This window comes from Sminthopsis crassicaudata, chromosome 4, assembly GCF_048593235.1.
Source record: "Sminthopsis crassicaudata isolate SCR6 chromosome 4, ASM4859323v1, whole genome shotgun sequence".
In the NCBI taxonomy this organism is placed as follows: domain Eukaryota; kingdom Metazoa; phylum Chordata; class Mammalia; order Dasyuromorphia; family Dasyuridae; genus Sminthopsis; species Sminthopsis crassicaudata.
This window is the reverse complement of record NC_133620.1, coordinates 343,347,862-343,371,567: the sequence shown is the minus strand read 5'-3', so window position 1 is coordinate 343,371,567 and position 23,706 is coordinate 343,347,862. Positions and strand designations below refer to the sequence as shown.

Genomic DNA, 23,706 nt, shown 5'->3' with positions numbered 1-23,706 from the left:
AGGCCACTTTGCAATAAGACAATGACAAAATCTTGATCCATATTACATTTAAAGTTCCTTAAAGGGTAATTACAGCCCTGTTTATCCCAGGAAATTTTTATTTGATACCAAGCAAGGTATCAAATGAAGAGTTATTATTCACTGAAAATTTTTTAGGTGGTTTAAGATGAGTTAAAGAAAAGGACAGTCTTCTCTAATTTCTCTCAGCTTACTTGACTCCATGGGCCCTCCACCCTTAAGGATTCAGCTTGTATTCCATCCCTTTTCAGGTGAGTATGTTTTATTTTCCTAAACTGAAATTATGTTCATCCTTCACTCTTGAAGGGGGTCCAATGATGATAACATGAGAGTGATAGCTTGACTTGCTTGAGAGGGAAGGGGGGCATATACAAAGTCAACAGCCTTAATTTCTCTTCCTGATCCATTTTGGTCCAGTGGCAAGATATAGATCAGGAGTACTGGAGATGACCCTGGATGCAGGGGGTAACAAGCTAAGGTCTTTAACAGGTCTCAGTTTAATTAAGGATAGGTAAAAAATTTTACAGAATTTCTCAAATATATAGAGAACTGAGTCAATTTGTAAGAATACAAATCATTTCTCAGCTAATAAATAGTCAAAAGATATGAACAGATAGTTTTTAGATGAAGTCAGGGAAAACTATCTACAGTCACTGAAAATATGTTCTAAATCATTAATAATTAGAGACATGCAAACTAAAACAACTCTGAGGTACCACTTCAAGACAAAGGACAAACAACAACCTTTACTGTGGCTGGTATAATATAAGTTCCCTCTACACTGCAGTGTACACTACACTGATCCTGAACACCAAACTATGCCTTACTAAACTGATTTGCTCCAGGAAATCCAACAAATCAGTGGCACAACTGGGACCAAAATCTAGGTATCCAGACTATTTGCTTATCATAAATTTGTTGAAAATCTTGGAAACCACCAATACCGAACCTGATATAACTTAACCCCATTCAAAATATAAACAAGCACCTCTCTGTAAGAAGACAGAGGCCTAGCTCGGAAAGCCTTAAACTCTTTATGGAGTTAAGTGGACACAGCTGTCTTGTTTCTGACAGGTGTCCAGCCAGGGGCAACTGACTTTTTGTACCTAAGGTTAAGAAGAAGTTGCCCTTGCTGAGGATAAGTGGATGTTTTGGCTTAGGAAGCCAAGTCCATACATCCCTCCTAGTTCTGTTCATGATTCAACCAACCTGGCAAGCTTACAAGCCAAGATAACAAGGAGCACATTCAGGGCTAACTTAACAGACAGCAGCTGCAGCCCTAGAGCACAACTGGTGAAGGACACCAGGCGAGCAGTATTAAGGTATCACCTCCTCAGGGAAACACAATGAGTGCCAGAGAGCTGTAAAACAATCCCCTGTGGTTGGCTTCAGAGCCTTCCATCAGCCACATGACAGTGACTCAGGCACTCAGTGAACTATCCTCCAAGTTCACTAAGCTATTCTAGTGTATAATTTTGCCCAGCAGCTGTGAACACCCACTCTCCTCTTCAAGCTCTCTAAACTTTTGTATTGAAACTTAGACTGAAAAAAAAAAGCACTACAATCCAGATCAAAATGCAAAAGAGATTGTTGGGGAAAATGCAGAACCAAGGACTTTATTGCTAAGATTACCTGGCTATTTAGGAGACATCATGATGGACAAGTGATTTCCTGTCTTAAAATCCTAGCCATATGGCAAGGTGGAAGCCCAGAAGTTTGGAGCTAAGAGTTAATGGCACTAGGATGACTCTACTCTTGCCTTGAAATAGACTAATAGAAAATCTACAGCCTAAAAAAATTCATCAGGAAAAATTTCCCCATCCCTGTCCATGCTTCGCAAACACGCCCTCACCAGTGGGTATCCATTCCTATGTTCTTTTCACAGGGCAGGAAGGTGCTTACACCCAAATCTACTCTGTGTTCCCCACATTCATAAGAAAACCAAGGAATAATAGAAAGGGGGATTATATTATTCAATATCTCCAGGGACTCAGAATGTATTTATGAGCACACTATATTGTGGTTTCTCATGGTTCCTTAGTAACTCTGGCTTTGCTTTCTTCAAGTAGCTCAATAGGAGGTTGGTTTGGGGACTTTTTTGGGGGGGGGAGGAAGGTGTAAGTAACTCAGGTAGTTCTACAATGAATAATTTAAGAAATGTTTATCAAACACCTAATTCATGTGTAAAGAGGACCTGGGTTAGATGGTTCTGCCACTTACTAGCTGGATGGCCATGGGCCACCTCTTTCCTACTTTTCTTGGCTTTTGTTTCCTCATCAATAAAATCAAGGAATCATCTGTGAAGAACTAGAAGAGGCCTTCCAGCTCTAAGTCTAAGATTCTTAGGGTCCTACAGCCAAGATCTTTTAGTGCTACTCTACAGGCATAAGCTCTGCAGGAATTCAGTCTTCCTGAATGAATCCACTCCATCTATGCCATGACAGTGCCAGAAGGGACCTCAGAAGTCATCTAGCCCAGCTTAGAACCCCATTTCCAAATTTTCAACAAGTGCTTGATCTAACCCTTTGAGAGGATGATGATAACAACAGCTGATGTTTATTTAGCACAAAAGTGCTTTACAGATGCTATTTTATCTTCACAACATTCTGGTAAGGCTGGTGTTATTATCATCCCTATTTTACCAATGAGGAAAATGAGATAGATTGAGATTAAATGACTTATCTAGGGTCACACATCTAATAAATGTCTGAGACTAATTTGAACTCACTTCTTCCTAACTCCAAGTCTAGGGTTTTCTAATCACTTTGCTTTTCTATATTTCAGTCTTCTCATACCTAAAAGCAAGATGATTTCTAAGGTCCCCTTTTGGGTCTGGATTGCATATAATTCTATGAAAGTTTCTGGCTGATGAGGAGCTATCTTATAAACCAGCTGTTTAAAACAGCAACCAAAAAGCTCACCAAACCCTCGTTCCCTGACATGATATTAAAAGGATCATTTGTTATTTTCCCTAAAAGTAGACTATTGGGAAAGAAAACCTAAATATAAACAGTGATTAACTATGGGGACCTGCTGAATGGAGGATCATTAAACATTTTCATCATGTTCCCGTTAAATCAACCATTTTAATAAGCTAATACACTGGATGCCAAGGTTCAATGCCAAAGGGCTGAAAGGTACTGCCAGTTCACTTCTCTCTCTGAATATTCACAAAAGCTAACTTTCCGGAAGTTTAACAGCCCTTACCTAAATAGGCCAGTCTATATGCATAGCAGGAAGGCATAACATATACCTCATGAGCTCTTTTCACTGAATACAATCAATTTGGAGGCTATGTAGGAATCTCCAAACTCTGTCAAATGCATATTTCTTTTTCTTTCTCCCCCCTCCCCCCAGGCTAGGGTTAAGTAACTTGCCCAGGCTCACACAGCTAGGAAGAGTTAAGTGTCTGAGTCCAGATTTGAACTCAAGACCTCCTGAATTCAAGGCTGGTGCTCTATCCACTGTGCCATCTAGCTGCCCCCTCAAATGCATATTTCATGTCCACTTCAAGCTAAGCATTATAGTAGATGTTCAGCAGGGGATACAAAACAAACATGGCCCTTGCCTTCCTTGCCCTGCCAAGTAAGTCAATAACTCCCAGTCTAAACTAGTTGCTGCCTCATGGTGAAGTTTTGCCATCTACTTCATTTCTCAGTCCCAGTTTCAAAACTGGCTCCTATTCAATTACACATGTATAATCTATATCAAGTTACTTAACTTCTCAAAGAGGGGGAGAGGACAAGGAGAAAAAGAATTTAGAACAGTTTTTTAAATGCTAAAAATTTTATATGTAATTAGGAAAAACAAAATATTAAATCACAAAAAAGTTGGCTCTGACTTATACTGAGTCTTTTTAAGGGATATATTGTGAACAACCAAGATGGAGGAATAATGCTTAATGAATGACAATATAATTCTTGGATTTTAGCACCATTTGGCCTTGGTATCACTTTAACAAGTTACTTCGTTATTCCATATGTCTCATTGTCCCCATAAGTAAAATGGAGATTTAAGCTCTACATAATTTTAACACTAATGAAGACTTCTTGATGATGAGAGTGTTACTGAAAGATGAGGATAGACTAATGTAAGTCCATTTAGTAATTTAGAGAATAATAATTTGAAATGAAAACCTGTACTTTGAATTTATAGCAGGACAAATAGAAGTGGAATAACTCAATTTTCTTAATAAGGCATTAGCTTTAAATCAAAGTCATTCCAGTGCTGCTTCTTGTGATCTTCCAACCTGCCTAGACACCAGGCTTCATTGGGCCAAGTCAGGTTGCAGTAGCCAAGAATGAAAAACTGAAGCCTCAAAGGCTAATGCAAGGCAAATAAAGGGAAGAGAAGTCAGAGATTGGCTCAGAAAAGATCTAACTTCCCAAAGCCAAGAGATTCCAGTTTATATTTCCAACCCTATTTCTTACTATCACATGCTCCTCCTTGTCCCCAACCCTTTGCTCTACTCTAACTGATCTGTTTCAAACAAGTCTTCCTAGCTCCATATTTTATTTCTCTGATCCTTCCCACCTTGACTACTTGCCCTCCCCACTCATTCCTGTCTTAACCAAATTTCATCCAAATTCAAGAAACCACCTAGAAACTTTCCCTAATTATCCTGGACTAAGGTAACACTCTTTTTCTCCTCTGAATTTCTAGAGCAGTGGTGCTAAATTCATATAGAAATAACAGCTATTAAACTGTAAATAAAGATGTATGTAGGCCAAATATTGACTTTGAAAACTACATATTGGGGCAGCTAGGTGGCGCAGTGGATAGAGCACCAGCCTTGAATTTAGGAGGACCCGAGTTCAAATGTGGTCTGACACTTAACACTTCCTAGTTGTGTGACCCTGAGCAAGTCACTTAACCCCAGCCTCAGTTAAACAAACAAACAAACAAACAAACAAAAACCCTACATATTAATATTATCTAAGTTTTATGTATTTTTATTTATTTGTTTATTACTTTCTAAATGCATTTTAATTTAACTCAAAGCACGGGGAGTGTTGTACAGCCCATGAGACAAGGATCTGACTGTGAGCTAAATGAAAACACTATCATAGGTGCACGTAATCACAGAACCACTCAGGTGAGTCATAGGACAATATAACAATAATACATAAATAAATAATAAAATCCTCCCCTTCAACTTGGTTGCTGAGAGGAAATGAGAACATCTTTCCAGCCTTATACTTTATTCCTTCCACCAGTCAGTGATCCAGCTACAGTAGCCAGGGATGAAGAGCAGAGAAGCAGAGAAAGAGAGCATTTCAGATCTGCGTCCTACTCATTTCTTCAAAGGGGAGCTCAAATTTTCCCTCTCCCACCAGGCTTCTTCCAAGTGCTCTAGTTTGCTCAAGAACTCCTAGAATACTATTGTGTAAATTGCTGAGAACTTAAAAACAAATACAGTCATGCTTTCATTCAAGGAGATAATAGATATGAAAGTATTGAAAACAATATTCAATCAACAAGCATTTACTAAGTGCCTGCTATGCTTAAAATATTGGGGATATACAGAAAGCCAGACAGACAACAACAGTCTGGGCATTTAAGAAGTCCACATGCTAACAGAAGAGATAACAGATACAAGAATAAATGAAAGACAAACTTGGAGAAGGCTCCAGCTGCTGGGGAGATTGCAACAATTCTCTGGCAAAATGTATGACTTGAGTCTGTAAGGGGGCCAGACATGAAGAAGCAGTGATGATGAGAGAGAGCATTCCAGGTGTGCAGGACAGCCGATACCAGGGAATAAGTGTGCCTGGTTCACTCTCTTTCTTGTCTTCTGACCACTGACCTCCCTAGCTTTCTTTAAGTTCCACCTAAAATCCTGCCTTGTACAGGAAGCTTTCCCCAACACTTCCTAATTCCAGTGCCTAGATACCATTAATTATTTCCTATATATCCTACATAGAGTTTGCTTTGTATATATTTGTCTCTATCTTTTGTCTCTTTTTGTATCCCCAGTCCTTAGTACAGTGCCTGGAACATTGTAGGCAGATGGAATATTGTGTGTGAGGCACATCAACTACATTGGTGGATCACAGAATGGGTAGAGGCGAGTAGGGCATAAGAAGACTGGAAAGGGACCCATTTATAAAGATTTTTAAGTGCCCCAAAGTAGATCTTATATTTAATCCTGCAGTTACCTATAGGGAAGTCATTGGGGTTTAATGGATGGGGGACAAGACATGATCTCATCTACACTTTAGAAAAATTATTTTATTATTTAGAAGAATTGTACATGTTTAATCCATATTGGATTGCTTGCTGTCTAGGGGAGGGGAGAAAGAAGGAGGGAGGGAGAAAAATTTGGAACTTAAGGTTTTGCAAAGGTGAATGTTGAAAATCTTTGCATGTATTTTTAAAAATGAAAAGCTATAATAAATTTTTTTTTAAAAGAAGGAAAAATTATTTTGGTCAGTGAGTTGAAAAAAATGGATGAGAGTAGGGAAAGACTTGCCCAGGAAGACCAATCTGAAAGGAATCACCTCCTCAAGAATGCTACCTGCTGCTTGTATGAGTGTGGGCAGGTCACTTTGCCTCTTAGGGCCTCAGTGGTACCAACTGACATTCAAGGTCTCTTTTAGTTCCAAATGATTTAAGTGTTTTCTTTCTGAAGTGGGGAGGTACAACAAATTTAATCAATTGTGACTTAGGAAGGGGGAAGGTAATTCAGTTTCATCAGCCAGCCTTTCAACTTTTCTAGCCAAAGCTTCCTACTTCTATTTATAGGCAACAGGCACAACTTCTGGTTAACAGTCCTGCTTGAGAGCCTCTTGTGAAAAATGTTTAGAGATACTGAATAACCCTGTGACCAGAGGAAAACTTGGCAACCATGGAGTGAGTGGCAGGGTGGGGTAGAGAGAGGGCAGGGAAAGGCTATGAAAAGCTGGGTCCACAGGCAGCCAGGCCTACTCCAGGAAAGTTTAGCCAGGCAAGTTTTTCCTGGCTGGCCTTTCTCTGCCTCTTTATAAAATCTACAGCTGTTTGAGACATGCTTCCAGAACTTTACATTTTCTCCTCCCTTTTCTAGGCCTAGGGTATAGAAGCCACCAGCCATTAATCCACAAGTATTCCTTAAACACCTGCTTATTTTCTTGTTTTCTTTCTTTCTTTCCTTCCTTCCTTCCTTTATTTATTTATTTATTTTGAGTTAGGAGGCTAACAGCTACAGGAAACATAACAATGTATAAAACATAGACCTTTTCCTTAAGGAATTTACAATTCTATTTGAAAGACATCATATAGGCTGTAAGAAATCAGAGTGCAAAGAGACTAGCAATTGTCCACTTTAATCCCTTCCTTTTGTAGGAGAACAGTTAAATCAATGTAGCTTTTTATTCAATACACCCTTCTATAGTATCTCTGACAGATGATTATCCAGAGAAAGGGAAAGGCCTATTCTTCAGCAGAGGCAGCACAGTGCATTGATAAAGAGTGCTGAGTTCAAAGGAAAGATTTGGAGATCCAATCTACCTACCATCCAAACTTGGCAAGTGACTTGGCCACTCTCAGTCTGATATATATATATATATATGTACACATATATATATATATGCATAGATATATACATATATATGTATATAAATATATATATATATATCTGTAAAATGGGGACAATATCAGTAGCACCTACTTCACCAAGGGTTGTTTTGAGACTCAAACAAAAGCACTCAGCAAACTTTAAATATCAGTTTTATCATCATGATATTATTGGAGTGGTTTAATTGTTTAGAGAGCTCCTCATTCTGAGCCAAAGTTTATGTTTTGGAAACTTCCACTTACTAGCTGTAGGTGTCACATATGCTACATATTAAAAAGTATCAATAACAAATGGCTACAGAGGAGTTCAGAGCAGGGAGAGAACACCACAGGCTGGATATGTTAGAATCTTTTGAATACAAAAAGTAGGAGAGCTTAATAAATAGCAAGTGGTTTAATAACCACTCTACTGTCTTTTCCCCTCTCCCTTTGTTGATTCAGAAGCAGTAAGTGAACTCTGAACAGTGCCTGGAACATAGATGGTGCTCAATAATGCCTTTGGACCAAATGGACCTCAGCTTCCCTGTGGTAAAGAATGGAAAGACAGCAGTGAAGAGCTTTAGATCATTTTAATATTCTGGTGCCCTGTGTGTAGGCGTATAGGCACAAGTGAACAGAAGTCAAGCTAGGAACCCAGAATGCAGAAGTTGGTACAAGCCCCAAAGCCTCTTAGTGAGAAGTGTGGGGAATGGCCCAAGGGAATGCAATAGAAGTCAGAGTTATCACCCAAAGAACACACTCTTCTGGTCTATGATAAAAAAGACCAAACCTGAATTTATTTTAAGAAACTTTAAAAAGGCAGCACAAAACAAAGCCTCTTGTCAGGACAGCTCAGTGCCTCTTAAAGCCTATGATAGTCCATATTCCTTAGCCCCAGTCATTGATTTTAACAGGGGATTTATGAATGGGGAGTAGAGTAGGGGGTGGAGGGATGAGAATGGAAGGAAAATTAAATTTTTGTTTTCAATAACGACCCTATGTATTTTAATTTTATAAAAATGTTTATCTGAGAAGGGGCCCACAAGCTTCACCAGACTACAAAACAGGTCCATTACACAAAAAAAGGTTAAAAAAACTTTGGTTAGTCTGCTCCTGTTAAGTGCTACCTGTTAGGTCACTAAATAATTTCTAAGACACATAATCTGTGTCAAAGTCCACACTTAGACATCCTCTATAGGCCCAGTTTCTTGCTACTTGCTAATAAATGCTCTGAAAACCTTAAATCACTGTATATTGGCTATTTTTAATAACAACGCAACAGCTGATTTAAGCAGCACTTTACATGTGGTCTCATCTGATCCTCACAACCATCCTGGGAGGGAGCGGCTGTTATTATCTCTATTTTACAGATAGGAAAACTGAGGCAGAAATTAAGTAGCTAGTAACTGTCTGAAGAACTCCTGTCTTTTTAACTCTGGATCCTGCCCTCAGTCATTATTACGAGGTAACACAGTATAACTCTTCTGTGCCTCAATAATGTCTTTACAAATGAGGCCGGTATTCTCTGGCCATATATTCTCTGATTTGACTGAAGGATATTAGAGAACTAGAATGATACATTTCATTACAGTCCTCAATTTCATTTATTTGCTCTATATTAGAAATCAGAAAGGTAACTCTAGAATTCCTTAGAGATCCCTAGAAATAGAGAATACTATGAAGAAGACTACAGAAAAAAGTCTCAAGAAAAAAAAAGACTACAGATGTGCCTCACTTAATGTTAACAAATATTTTTCAAAAGTTACATATAAATCAAATGAAGATTTTTAAAAATTTGATCATGTTTTCAAAAATATTAAGAAATATGAAAGAGTGTTCCAAATCACTACTGATCAGAGAAATGCAAATTAAGACAACTCTGAGATACCACTACATACCTGTCAGATTGGCTAAGATGACAGGAACAAATAATGATGAATGTTGGAGGGGATGTGGGAAAACTGGGACACTGATACATTGTTGGTGGAGTTGTGAAAGAATCCAGCCATTCTGGAGAGCAATTTGGAACTATGCCCAAAAAGTTATCAAACTGTGCATACCCTTTGACCCAGCATTGCTGTTATTGGGATTATATCCCAAAGAAATACTAAAGAGTGGAAAGGGACCTGTATGTGCCAGAATGTTTGTGGCAGCTCTTTTTGTTGTAGCTAGAAACTGGAAGTTGAATGGATGTCCATCAATTGGAGAATGGTCCGGTAAATTATGGTATATGAAGGTTATGGAATATTATCGTTCTGTAAGAAATGACCAGCAGGAGGAATACAGAGAGGCTGGGAGAGACTTAAATCAACTGTTGCTGAGTGAAATGAGCAGAACCAGAAGATCGCTGTACGAAGAGGTATTCTGATGGAAGTGGATATCTTCAACATAAAGAAGATCCAACTCACTTCCAGTTGATCAATGATGGACAGAAATAACTACATCCAGAGAAGGAACACTGGGAAGTGAATGTAAATTGTTAGCACTACTGTCTATCTACCCAGGTTACTTATACCTTCGGAAGCTAATACTTAATGAGCAACAAGAAAATGGTATTTACACACATATATTGTATCTAGGTTATATTGTAACACATGTAAAATGTATGGGATTACCTGTCATTGGGGGGAGAGAGTGAAGGGAGGGAGGGGATAATTTGGAAAAATGAATTAAAAAAAAAAAAAGAATGACTGATTTACAGACATTTTTAAAAACAGTGGAGTGGGAGTTTGAATAAAATTGACAAAGAACAGGCAAAAACTCAGCTGAACTCTTTCAACATTTCCTTCTAAACAACTTTAATTTTAAAATTATTAAAATCATTAAAATTGAGTTCCAAAAATATTAAGGAATATGTTTTCCAAAAGAATATAGAAAACTGTTTTTAATGCATATAGTTTGGGGAAGAAAGGGTGTTCTGGTTAAACTATATATTCTGCTTAATTTTAAGGTCACTGAATGACAAATTTTTAAAGAATTAGATATACAACTACATTGAATATAAACTTTCTTGTGAATATTCTTATTTGAATTTTCTAATTAGAGTCTAGGAATATAAGAATTCATTAAATGATGGCAAATATATTTATAAAGCAAATCAACATGATTACACACACACACACATACACACACCCCATTTTATCAATTTTGTGAATCTGTTTTAGCATTTACTAGGATTTTCCTAGAGCAGGGTTCAACTGTCAAAAAAGGATTAAGAAGATGGGTTCATTGTCACTATGAAGGAGGATGCTTTTAAGGCCTAGTAAGTATATACTGGTGACTAGTTCTGAGAGTCTACTTGCAGAGTACGGTCTAAATACCATAATGATCAAAATTCTAGCTTGAGAAGCAAGTGAGATTCTGACAAGCACTTCACATGAATGAACAAAATTCTCCAAAGATAAGTATGCTCTTCTCCCTCCCCTTCGCCTCTTGTATCATCCCTGAAGAAAGAAAGAAAGAATGGAAAAGGTGAATCAGTCTTACTCTAGCAATTAATATTCTCAGAAGACATTGGTAACCAACTATTCTCTGGCAAAGGCAACTATTTTCTGGCAAAGGATACCACAAACTCTCCTACTATTCCATCTTCTCTCATGTTATTTGGGAAGGAAAAAAGAAACCTGAGGTATATATCTTGTACTTGAACTGGAAATTTTTGTGATACTTGTTACTTGCTCACATGGATGATAAGAAATACCATTCTAGGTCATGTTACTCCCCTTAAAATTTAATTTTCATCTAAATAACTTAATATGCATTTCCCCTCACTCTATTCTTTAGTTTATGTCTTAGCTTCAATCCCAATAGATTCTTATTGATACTTGTCATTCCCCTAAAATACTACCCAATGGATGACAGCCAAGGTGAAAGACAAAGTTAAGGTATTAGTATTTAAACATCTTCATAAAATTAACTTCTCTCATTTTTAAGATATATAGGGAACTGAATTAAATTTAGAAGAATAAGAGCCATTTCTCAATTTATAAATAGCCAAAGGATATGAATAGTCAGTATTCAGTGAGGGGAAAAAAATCCAAGCTATCATTAACCTTATGAAAAACTGCTAGAAATCAGTGATGTCAGATTCAAGTAGAAATGTAACTAAACTAAAATTGTCTATGTCATGCTGTATTTTTATTCATTTTTTTCAACATTTTAAACTTGTTCCTGCAGGACTTGGGAGTTTGCAAGCAGGTAAAAGTTTGACACTTAAAAATTACAAAAATACAAATTTAAACAACTCTACGGTACACATCTCATGTCCATGATAATGGACATGATAATCCATAATATGATAAAAAAGGAAAATCATATGCTGGAGGAGCTGGAGGAAAACAGATATATTAACATAATGTTGGTGGAGTTGTGAACTGGTCAAATTATGGAATTAGGCCCCAAATCTATTAAGTTGTGTACACCTTTTGACCCAGTTGTACTATTACAATATCCAAATCAATATCCAAAAAAGATTGAAGAAAGACAAAAAGGCATAAAAATATTTATTGTAATTCTATTTCTAGTAGCAAAGAATTGCCCGTCCATTGGGAATGGCTGAACAAATTATGGTCTTTGAATGTGATTGGATATTATTATGCTGTAAGAAAAGGTGAAGGGGATGATTTTAGAAAAATCTGGGAACACTTTTAGGAATGATAAAAAGTTAAGTGAACAGAAACAGGAGTACAATTATACAATAATAGCAATGTTCTAAATTATAAATTATAAAATAATCAACTTGGAAAAGTTTAATGATTTTGATTAACATAATGATCAATACTAATTCCAAAGGATTCAAGATGAAATATACTTTCTATCCCCAGAGAAAGAGCTGAAGGACTCAGTAAATTGAAGGACAGTTTCTTTTCTTTTGTTTTACTTTCTTTCTGGTTTAACATATAAATTTGTTTTGTGTGACTATGCAAATTTGTAATGTTTATTTTGCCTTCTTAGTGGGAGGGAACAGAAAAGGAGTGAGGGAGAGAATTCAAAACTGAAAACAAAATAAAGCTGAATTTTATAAAATTCATTTGTAGCTAAAACACATACACATCTCATCTGTATGAGGGAACTCATATCTCTTTTTAGTTTTCCCTTATCAGCCTCCTGTGTAACAGATAATCCAAATGTTTTAAAAGATAAACACACTTTTAAGCTAGGTAAAATTAAGCTGTAATCAACAAATATTTGAGGGATCTCATATACTTACAGGCTCAGCAGATAGATTTGCTTTGAGAGAATGATCATCAATGAATAAATCAGCACTCAATTATTCCACTTTTATGTGCCAAAAACTTTACTAAGTGAAATAGGTTACAGATAGAAAATTAAAACAGTCATTGCCCACAAGGAGTCTGAATTCTAGTGAGGAAGAAATGTTGTATTTCTATACAAGTAAGCAACTGAGGACAGATTTGAACTCAGGTCCTCCTGACTTCAGGGCTGATGCTCTACTCACTATACCACCTAGCTCCACAAGATTGGTTTGAAAAAAGGAGGCTTTTCAGCTAGAGGACCAAGAAAGGCTTTCATCAAGAGATATATTAACAATTAAAGTCATGAAGAAAATCAGGAATTCCAAGAAGTAAAAATGAGTAGGGCATGCAATTGGGTCTGGGGGACAGCTAGTGGCAAAGGGACAGGAATAGAGCTTTTGTACATACAGAACAGTATACTCCAGAGAGACTGGAACATAAAGAGTTTCAGGAGGATAGTAAAGTATAAGATGACTAGAAAGCCAGGTTGTGAAGAGTTTCAAAGTTAAAAGAGTTTTGATTTAATCCTTGGACCAATAGGAAGCCCCTCAAGTTTGATGAATGTGTGTGAAGGGGTGGGGAATGTGATGTGATCAGACTTGTAATTTAGGAAAATCCCTTTGTCAGCTGTGTGAAGGATGGGTCAAAGTGAGAAAGCACTTGAGGCAGGGAGATCAAATGGGAGGCTATTGTAATAGCCCAGGTGAGAGGAGATGAGGACTTGAACAAGACTGTATGAGTGGAGAGATGTTGAGAGAGATGTTGTAGAGACAGAAAGGACACACTGGAAACTGATTGGTTGTGTGGGGTGAGTGAGAGGGAAGAGTCAAAGATGTCTTTTGGGCTATAAGTGTACATGACCTGAAGGATGCTGGTACCCAGGAAACAAGTGGAGAGGTGAGTCTGAGAAAGATAATGAGCCCTGTCTTGAACATTTGTTTGAGATGCCTCTGGACAAGCTGATTTATTCAATATCCAGCTGGTGACGTGGACCTAGAGGTAAGGAGAGAGTTATGGGGATCATTTGAAGAGAGGTGATAATTGAATCCATAGAGCTTATGGGGCCACCAAAAGAAAGAGAACAGAGAAAACAGGAGAGTGTTCAAGACAGAGCCTTGGGGTCACTCACAGTTAATGGGTATAAAATGGAAGATAAGTCAGCAAAGGAGCGGAGAAGTAGTCAGATATGTAGGAGGAGAACCATGAGAAAGGAGTGTCCTGAAATCTGAGAAGTGAGAATATCCAGGGGGGGAGAGTCAAAGTGGCCAACCGTGTGAAATGTGCAGAAAGGTCAAGGAGGAGAGGGGCATTTGATTTAGTGGTGATAGGAGATCACTAGTAACTTTGGAGAGGACAATTTCATTAGAGTGATGAAGACAAAAACAAGATTGCTAAATTAAGAAGAGAATTGACAGGAAGTTAAAACGCTTATTTATTTATTTATTTTTTTTGGAAATTTGATTAAGAAAAAAAGGAGATATAGAAAAATAGCATGGCTAGTAAGACTCAGTAAAGGTTTTTTGAGGACAGGAGACCATGGGACTTGTTTGTAAACAGCAGGGAAAGAACCAGGAGAAAAGGAGAGACTGAATATTAGAGAAAGAGGGAATGATAGCTGTGTTAACCTGTTGGAGAGATAAAAGTAAGAGATGAAGTCAAAGATACATGTGAAGGGTCTGGTCTTAGTGAGGAGCACAGCTACCTCTTCATGTAAAAATTGTAACCATGTATATTTCTTTGCATGCACTTAGCTCTGACTGTAATTCGCTTAGAGCATGACTAGCCAAATCCCATTAGTCTTGGTTGGTTGACAATGGCTTCAGATGGCCCAGTTCACCAAAATACCATCCCATCCCCAAAGTATTCCCATTTCCTCATCCCAAGAATCATCATCATTCACACTATAGACTTGGGTTCTTCAATCATTTCCTCATAGGCTTTTCAGCAATTTCTGATTACAACACATTAGACAAAGGCTTGGCCTAGATAAAAGGAAACTTTAGCAGTGGGTGGCTGGTTATAGATAAAATAGCATTTTGCACTCAAAAGGGGCCTACATCCAAAGATTACATTATTTTGCAAACAAGCAAGATTCTTCTTTATAAAGAGGGAGATTTTAATCTGCCATCCAGTTGACCAGTTTCTGGCAGGGGAAGGAATCAGACTTCTAACTGCACTCACTTATGGCTAAGCATCAGGTAACATGCACCTCCTCTCTCTCCCTCCACACATACCCCCTCCCACTTCAAGCTCAAGAATTTTGTCTCTTGAGGCAGCTAGGTGGTGGAGTGGATAGAGCACCAGCTCTGAAGTCAGAAGGATCCAAGTTCAAATCTGACCTCAGACACTTAACATTTCCTAGCTGTGTGACTCTGAGCAAGTCACTCCCAATTGCTTCAGCAAAAAAAAAAAAATAAATAAAAAAAATTGTCTCTTAATGGTTGATGGATTTGTAATTTAGAGAAGAATCAATTAACAAATATTTACAGAATGCCTACTATGTGTAAGGCACAGTACTAGGTACTTTAAGAGACAGCCTTAAAATATCAGAATCATAATTTTAGAGCTGAAAGAGACCTTAGAGGTTATGAAGTCCAATCTTTTGTTTCACAGACACCAAAACTGACACTAAGAGATATTAATTAATTTGTCTAGGGTCACACAGCTAGGAAGTATTTTCAACAGTAATGGAACCCTTGGGTCCTTCTGGACTGCAAACTTCTATCTACTAAAGTGTTCTCCCAAAAGTCAAAAATCTTTTCAACTTCTGTGTAATATTACTCAGGTTTGTTTTCTTATTAAGCTTGTCTTTAGTTACAAGGATCTGATGGTCAAATAAAGAGTCTTCAGTTTGCTTTCTGTGTCTAGAACAGCTGTTGCTCAGACTCTACCTTTTATCACCAGAGCCTGGGAAAAGAAGGGTATTACTGATTTAGCTGAGGATGAATGGAGTGATATGGTTCGAGGAGTCATTTAAAAATAAACAAGAAATCAACTGTAGAACACAGTGACTGGGCCTCAGTTTCCATCTTTAAAAGTAAGAGGTCACCCTAGATAACAATATATCTAGATAAAGAAATTGAAAAAACTTTTAGATTTAGTATAAGAAGCCTTGGGTTCAAATCCAAAGTCAGTCATTTTGCACCCATGTGATCCGGAGTAAATTACTTAGATCCCGTGGGATTCAGTTTTTTATCTATAGACTAGATGATTTTTAATGTCTCTTCCAACTCTAAATATATGGTACTATGAATAAAATATAATAACCACCTCAAAATCTGACAGACAAAAGATTATGAAAAAGGATATAAAATCTCAAGTGTTACTATTATTTTGTCTCTTCTTTTAGCCAACTGTAAACTGGCATTTATGGTTTTGTGTATGATTTTATTCCTGATTTACTATGTTTGCTTATAGTTACATTTATAATGAAATATTTTTAAAATTTAGCATGGTACTTTTTTCAGTGGTGTGGCAGATTTGTGTTTGACTACATTGAGAATTACACTGCATTAAATAAATAAGGACTAACCATAATCCAAACATGCAATTTATTAACAATAACTTGTGTCATAGTGGATAAAGAGGAGTTCAGCAAGAAGGCCTAGGTTCAGGTCCCACCCCTTCTACACACTTAATGGCTAATCCTGAGCCACTAATGTCTGTATGCTATAGGCACTGAGATCTCTAATTCTCTAAGATCTGTACTACAGAGGGAATTTCCTCATCACTGTTTTCTATGTGAATTAAGTCATTATCTTTTCCCACAGTACCAAAAAAGCCTTTAATGATGGTATTTGGATATAATGCATAAATACTAATGAACACTTTGCTTTGGAAGCATGCACAGAATCAGCTTCAATTTATTAAGCACCAGCTCTGTCAACAGGCCTGAGAACTAAATTATAACTCTAGATATTGAAGATTTGAGCTCTCCAGGGAAGACTATATTTAAAGGCACACTCACCATAGGTAATAATACTTACTGTTTGTATTAGGTTTTACAATTTAAAAATCACTTTCATATAAATGATCTCATTATGATCCTTAAAAACAGCTCTATTAGGTAGGTAGTACAAATAATATTCCCAACTAATAGATAAGGAAATAGGTTAAGAGAGGTAGAGAGATTAGATGACTTCTCTAAGGTCACATGGCTAGTTAGTAATTGAGCATAGAAAATGTTCTTCTAATTCTTACTGTAGTAGAAAAAACACTTCACCACATTACCTCTCAACAAATAATTTGCTTAGCAAACTGAGATGAATAAATTAGGATAAAAGTCTGGCTCAGGAGATCCCCCTGATGCTTCTTTTCCCACAAAATGACAGTTTAAGAAGCTAGTTTGGTAATGGCATTAAATTACATATCCGAAGCCTTCTAGAATGGAGTCTAATTTCAGCCCTTTCCTTACTGAAACTATATAAACTCAGGCTCCCGCTCAAATGGGGAAAGACTTAAGAGGCAAAAAACAGCTTTCCAAGATCTGTCAAGCAAATGCTCTGTTTGTTTCTGGGGGTTTTCCCAGCTTCCATGGCCCAAAAATCTCTTCCAGCCTCTCACCTGTAAACTGACCATTTTTTCCCACCTTCAAGATGGCCCTAGTTGATTAAGGTTCCCAAACTTCAATAGGCTAAGCTTAAAAAGCAAGGCAAATATACCTAAGTGTTAACATTTGCTTCCCTAATCCCCTGCTCTCGAAGCAGGAACTTCTGGTCCCAGGCACAATGCCTCATTCGTTAACAAACAAGGGCTGTTCAACCTTCCTCTGCAACTGGACTGGGGGAGCAGCCTGTCACCTACACCCCTGCAGTGATGACTCACCTTCCAGAGAAAGTAATATGCTCACCTAAGCAAAGATGCCTGGAATATGACTAAGGCTTCTATCAAGTTCAGTCTGTGAAATAAATCAGATCTTTGGCTGACTGCAAGTTCACTCTATTACCTAAAACTTAGTCAAGTCAGGGAGCTCTGACTCCAGAAGTAAAGGTTTCATTTTCATCTTAACAGAGTGCAACACAGAGCTCGATATCCGGTGATCTATTTTTTCTAAAAACTAGGTTCACTTTAGAAATGACTATCAGTCATCATTAAAGCTTCCCCAACAGAAAACAAAATGTTATTTAATGGGAACAACAATTGAGTTAAAATCCAGCGTTTTCATTTCATGTCTTTAAAAAGAACATTTAAAATTAATTCAAAATGAAATAATTTTTCTTCAAAGGGAAACATGTTTTGTGTTCATCCCTCATCATCTGCAAGGATTCAAAGATTTCGAGCTGAAAGAGACCTGGTACCTAGGGGCCTCAGGATCTTTTCCTCCCGTTCCTAACTGCCTTTAAGATAAGATCTAATGCTGGTCATTTATACCTCTGTATAGCCTTCAAACTCAAAATCAGGGATAAATTAACTACACCTATTTTTTAAAAAAGTGTTATAAGCTGGGGAAAAACAAGCATTTTTTTTTTCTGTCCCACAAAATAAGGGAGGCAAAGTCTTATTTTTCGATCAACAGATATACATTATTTTCCTTTTTATTCAAGCATCTGTAAAAAGAGGATTGGACTAGCTGTTCTTTCAGTCCCTTCACACTGTAAATCCCAAACTCTTATCTCTCAACATTTAAGAGAAGCAAATGAAACAGTGCATGTAAAAGTGTTTTTTGTTCAAATAAAAAGTAATGGGCATTATTAATTAACTTTCTATCTATCCTGAGCTGTCAGGTACTTAAAAAAAAGTAAATATTCTGCTTTAATAAAGATCAAAGTTGACAGGTTGAGAGAAATATGAGTTATACCATGCATACATTAGTAGAAAAAGCACTGAATTGGGAATCCGGAAATGTGGGTTCTAATTCTGGCTAGGCTACTAACTTCCCATGTGAGCTCGTCCAAATCACTGAGATCTTCTGTTCCTCATTTTTTCCTATTTGCAAAACAAAGGTAAATCTTTGTCCTCTTCTTATTTTAGAAGTCTACCATGACAGTTCTAAATTGGAAACTAAGGGGTTGTCCTCATATTGGAAAATGGCTATGGTATATAAATAATAATATATTAATTGGGTTAGAAGGAATTATGAAGTGGGCAGTTTCAGAAGAAATTGGGAAGATCTTTATGAACTGATAAAGAGTGAAGACAGCAGAATTTGAACAAATTATACAATAACAACATTATAAAAAAAAACACAACTTTGAAAGACTTTAGAACTTTAATCAATGCAATAATAAACTAAGAATCCAAAAGAATGAAAATGAAACACACATCCTGACAGAGATAGATTAGAGGAAGGGGTTCTTATGGAAGGATCTAGGAACTTGTTTTTTGTTTTTGTTTTTGTTTTTTTTTAATTTTAACTATATTTTAGTATAATTAGTTTCCTCTAAAAAATGAAGAGAAAGACATAATTTTTGGACAAGGCTAATATGGAAATTTTGCAAACTTATATGGATATATATTGAAAATTTTTTTAAAAAATTTGTTCAATGGGGAAGGGGAATAGTAAAAAAAAAACAGATTATTAAAAATACTAGTTTATTAAAAATTGAAAACAATAAAAAGGCTTCTATCAAAATTCATGATGTGAATGCAAATTGTTTTAACCTTTTGGTGCTATATAATTTTAAGGTGTTAATTTTATTAAGAGGCTACTGATGTCAAAAAAAAAAAAAAAAAAAAGGAAAAGAAAAAGGTGAATCTTAAAACATTGGCAACACCAGAAGAGACACCCTTAAAATCTTCTAGTCCAGCTCCCTTATACCTCAAGGAAAAACCTTCTCAACTAAACAGAAATAATAAAGGAAAATACAGGAATTTAATAAATATATTTTTCTTGGCATTAACAAGAGAAATTTAAAACAGAATGGAAAACATACAATATAAGTCCAGTTCAACTAAAATTTTCTTTCCACAATTTGACTGATCACCTGGATTATTTTCTAATCTACTAGTTTCTATTTTTTGATCAATATTTATATAAATTTAAGCCTTTAACAAGAGTATTATTTTAAATGATCATCCTAATAAACATGGATAATTCCACTTCATCTTACTTCCTATGAAGCCAAAGGACTAAGTAACTTTTCCTTAAGAGTTCCCAGGCCCAATGTCATGGCCTTTCTTCCCCCTCCCCCTTTTATTATATACCCTATCAATTTCACACTGCTGCCATCGAAAGTGCCCATAATGCTCAGATGTTTTCAGTTTAACTGAAATATTAAAATGAAGCAAACAGGAAGCATCAGAAACAACTGCGGTAGTAACTTATTAATCACGAAAGCAGAATTTTAGTTGCATTTTAACCCTTTGCCAGGAAAAATATATCAGCTTTTAAATAAAAGTGTGATTGCTATACAAATGCTAACTATATATCAACTAAATGATTAAATGAATCTTTTGAGTTTCTTTAGGTATGAATTTGGATTTAAAAAACTGAGTTTTTTCCAAAAAACAACCACCATGTCAACTTCAATAAGCAAAAAAGCCTGCTAACAAAGATCTACTGAAAGTAAACATGCTACTATGAAACTGGGGGGGGGGGGGAAGAAATTTAAAGTAATTTAACAAATCAAAATTATAGGCCCTACCACACCTATGTCACCATAAGGCAAAAAACACCCTTCAATGAAATCATACAACTCCTTTATTTCTACTAAAGAATATAGGAAGAAAAGTATGGTTCTGGACTGTGTGGCACTTTCCTCATTCATCTAAAACTGATGTTAATGGGATCGAAGCAAATAACTAATAAAGACAGCTTCTCTTCTCAGCAACAAATGACACTCTAGGTGGATTACAAAATAGCTTTTCAAATATAAGACTCAAAATGAGGAACCAAATCTCCATCTGGTGAAGGGAATAGGCTTAACCAAACATTTTCATTAACAAGAATTCTAATCTGGCAAGTTTGGGGGACTGTGATAACACTAAACACTTTTCTTTATGAAGGCTTAAAAAATTCTTGAGAATTGCTCCTTACAAACTAAAAACCTACTAAGCTATGTGATCAAGAACAGAGATCCCTAGTCCTTTCGACAAAAGCAACACTTTCTTCCTCAAAGTGTAACCTAATGCATTTATTTTTAAATTTTAAAGTACACTTAGTTTAAAAGATAAATTACAACTCATTACTTTTTGAGAACTCTTCAAGAATATGTGTTGATTCATACTTAGAGAAAGATTCTCATGAAGGGGTCTGTGAACTTGTTAAAATTGTTTTTAAAATTGTATTTTAGTATAATTGGTTTCCTCTATAATTTCATATATTTTATTTTATGCATTTATAAACATTATTTTGAGAGGATGGTCCATGACACAAAAAAGAACTCCTGAATTGGGGTCTGTTGAACTAAGTAACTAAAAAAAAAGAGAAAGTAAGATTTATGAGAAACAAAACAATAAATCCACTTCAATTAAGCAAGGACTTATAGCCTCTTTAAGTGTGCACAGTTCTTGGAACATAAATGCTTCATTATTAAATTAACTAAATGACTATATGCTGGGTTAAATGTTAACAATGACCATTTCCAAATCAAACATTTCTTCTTCCCTTCCAAGATTTTAAATATACAAGACTGTAAGCAGTTGATGGATGCTGGAATTAGGAGTCAAGAGTCCTGTATTCTTGAATCTTATCTCTGCCACTAATGAGCTGTATCACTTTAGACAAATTCAGTTTTCTGTCTTATCCTCCTTATAGAGAAGTTGTAAAGACAAGATAAGATCGATGTGAAAACACTTAGAAAAGCTCAGTCCAATATAGACATTTATTAAGGGCTTACTGGGTACAATCTAAGCTCTTTGTGGGCTGAAGCCATCTATCTTTGGTTTTGGATCCCCAATCTAGCATAGTTCTTTGTGTAATAACAAGAGATTAATAAATGTTTCTTGAATTAAACTGCAAAGCACCCTACAGGAATTATGCCCTGTTCAAAATAAAAAATAAAAACCAATATGATAAGAATTATGCCAAGTTCCCTGCCTTTAAAACCTTTATAACTGAGTAAAAGAAACAGAAAAAGATTCAAAATTAAAGTACTGCCTCCAAATTTTTCTTAAAAGACCTAATTCTAAACATGGGGTTGTGAATCTTTTTACTGACATCAAACTGACAGTCTAGATGGCTAGATGGGCCCTCTATCAGCTACCACATTAAATTTCATGTGCATTTATGGGAGTTGTTAAATCATCAGGATGTTTAACAAGTTATTATGATCTTCACTGTCTCTCTGGGGCCTAATCCAGATGTCAAAATGAACTGGTATGCACTAAATGAACACTTGTTTAATGGAACTGAATTCTTTGTTTACATGTTAACATTTCTTTTCCTTCTCTCCATCTGTCCCCTCCCTCTTCTTATTCTTTACCTACTTAGGGCTGAGAGTATTTTTTTTTTTTTTTTTTTTTTTTTTTTTTTAATGTCCGTAGGGGAAGCACTTTTCTGAAGTTTGGGGGCATTAGGAACGCCTAGCAGACAAGGAATCTCTCCTCTGGCCAAGAGTGTCTCTGAAGTTGCTATTAACATTGTAGCCTCGCTAAGAGGCTAGGAGATGGATACACTCCTAATTCCAAGTCATCTAGAGAATCACTCTTATTACCATTGGGCATATGTATCGTACAGAGCTCCTGGCCTGGACAGAGGGATGCAGAATCCGCAGTTTTCCTAGGTAGTTTTTAAGGCACCAGCGCCAGTCCTGGATGGACGGCTTCTGGAGGGAGGATGCTAGGGGAGTGACACGCTTCGGCTTTTAGATTGGAACTTTTCTTTCGAGGGCCAAAGAACGTCAGGGTTGAAAGATGGGGTTTTAGACAGCCAGGAACTCACCCGCCTCGGTTTACGAAGGACGGTCAGTGGCCTTGGTTTACGGAGGGTGACCTGGCGGGCTCTGAGCGGCCAAGGGGACTTGTCCACGTTCCCCAGAGAAGTCGCGGGGCGGCAGCGCCGGGGTCCGAACGAGGGGAAGGTACTTTTGAGGACACTCCGCTTAGGGGAGACAAGTCGCAGTTCGAGGAGGCCCAGGTGGGAGGGAGGGGTGACTCCGGACGGAGAAGGGCAGGTCCTCCCGCCAGACGTGGACCCCGCGGCTGAGAGCCGGGCTGCAGAGTGGGCGCCTGGGCGTGGGACAGACAGCCAAGAGGGCCTCGCTGCCCAGGATCCCCGAGGAAGGCCCGGGGCTCCGCGGGAGATTCGCGTCCAGACGCCGAGGGGACCCGGCCCTCGCTGTCCCGGAGTCCGTGCGCCAGCCTGGCCGCCTACCTATCGGCCCGAGCGCCGCGCTCTCGTCTTCTTCCGCTGCCGCCGCCGCCGCCGTCGCCAATTTAGCTCGGCTACGATCCCTTCACTTGACGGCTCCGGCACCCGCCCGGCCCCGCCCCTAGGCTCCAACTTCGGTCCCCGGCCCCGCCTCTCCACCTACATGAGCGGCGCGCAGCTCCTTCCACGCGTTCCTCTAGACTTTCGACTTTCGGGGCGGGGTCCTAAGCAAAGCGCAATTTGCTCGGAGTCCAATCACCCGCTCCCTTCCGAGTCGCTCCGCCTTCCGGGAGCAGTGATTGGCGAGATCGTGTCCTATGAAAAATGGGCGTTATTTCCGGACAACTCTAACCGAGGCCGGGAGGTCTGGAGCTAGACTGGAGGTGGTGGCGGGGGTGGCGACTAGAGACCAGAACGAGACTGAGGCAGTGGCAACAGCTAGGAAATACACATGCGCCGACCTTTACTGGATACGTTCCGGGGGTTACGGGAAGGAAAAGTGACCTTGCGCATGCGTGGGCTTTTGGTTGCCTTGGAAACGAATCCGTTCCCGAGGAATGGAAGCCTCCTGTCTTTCACTTTCTTCCAAACCTACCGAAGTAAATAGTGTTTAGTAAAAAACGCGCTAGATTTACTACTAGAGAAAGAAGG

The 23,706-nt window shown here is 37.7% G+C and overlaps 1 protein-coding gene across 1 annotated transcript in view; it reads right to left on the bottom strand.

Moving 5' to 3' along the window:
* The window catches only part of MAP3K14 (mitogen-activated protein kinase kinase kinase 14), a 46,192-nt gene extending 23,426 nt beyond the window's left edge, over positions 1-22,766 (bottom strand). Inside the window, 1 exon segment of the mRNA XM_074261021.1 lies at positions 22,627-22,766. The gene's annotated coding sequence lies outside the window, so the exon portion shown is untranslated.
* Between the last annotated feature and the right edge of the window lie 940 nt (positions 22,767-23,706).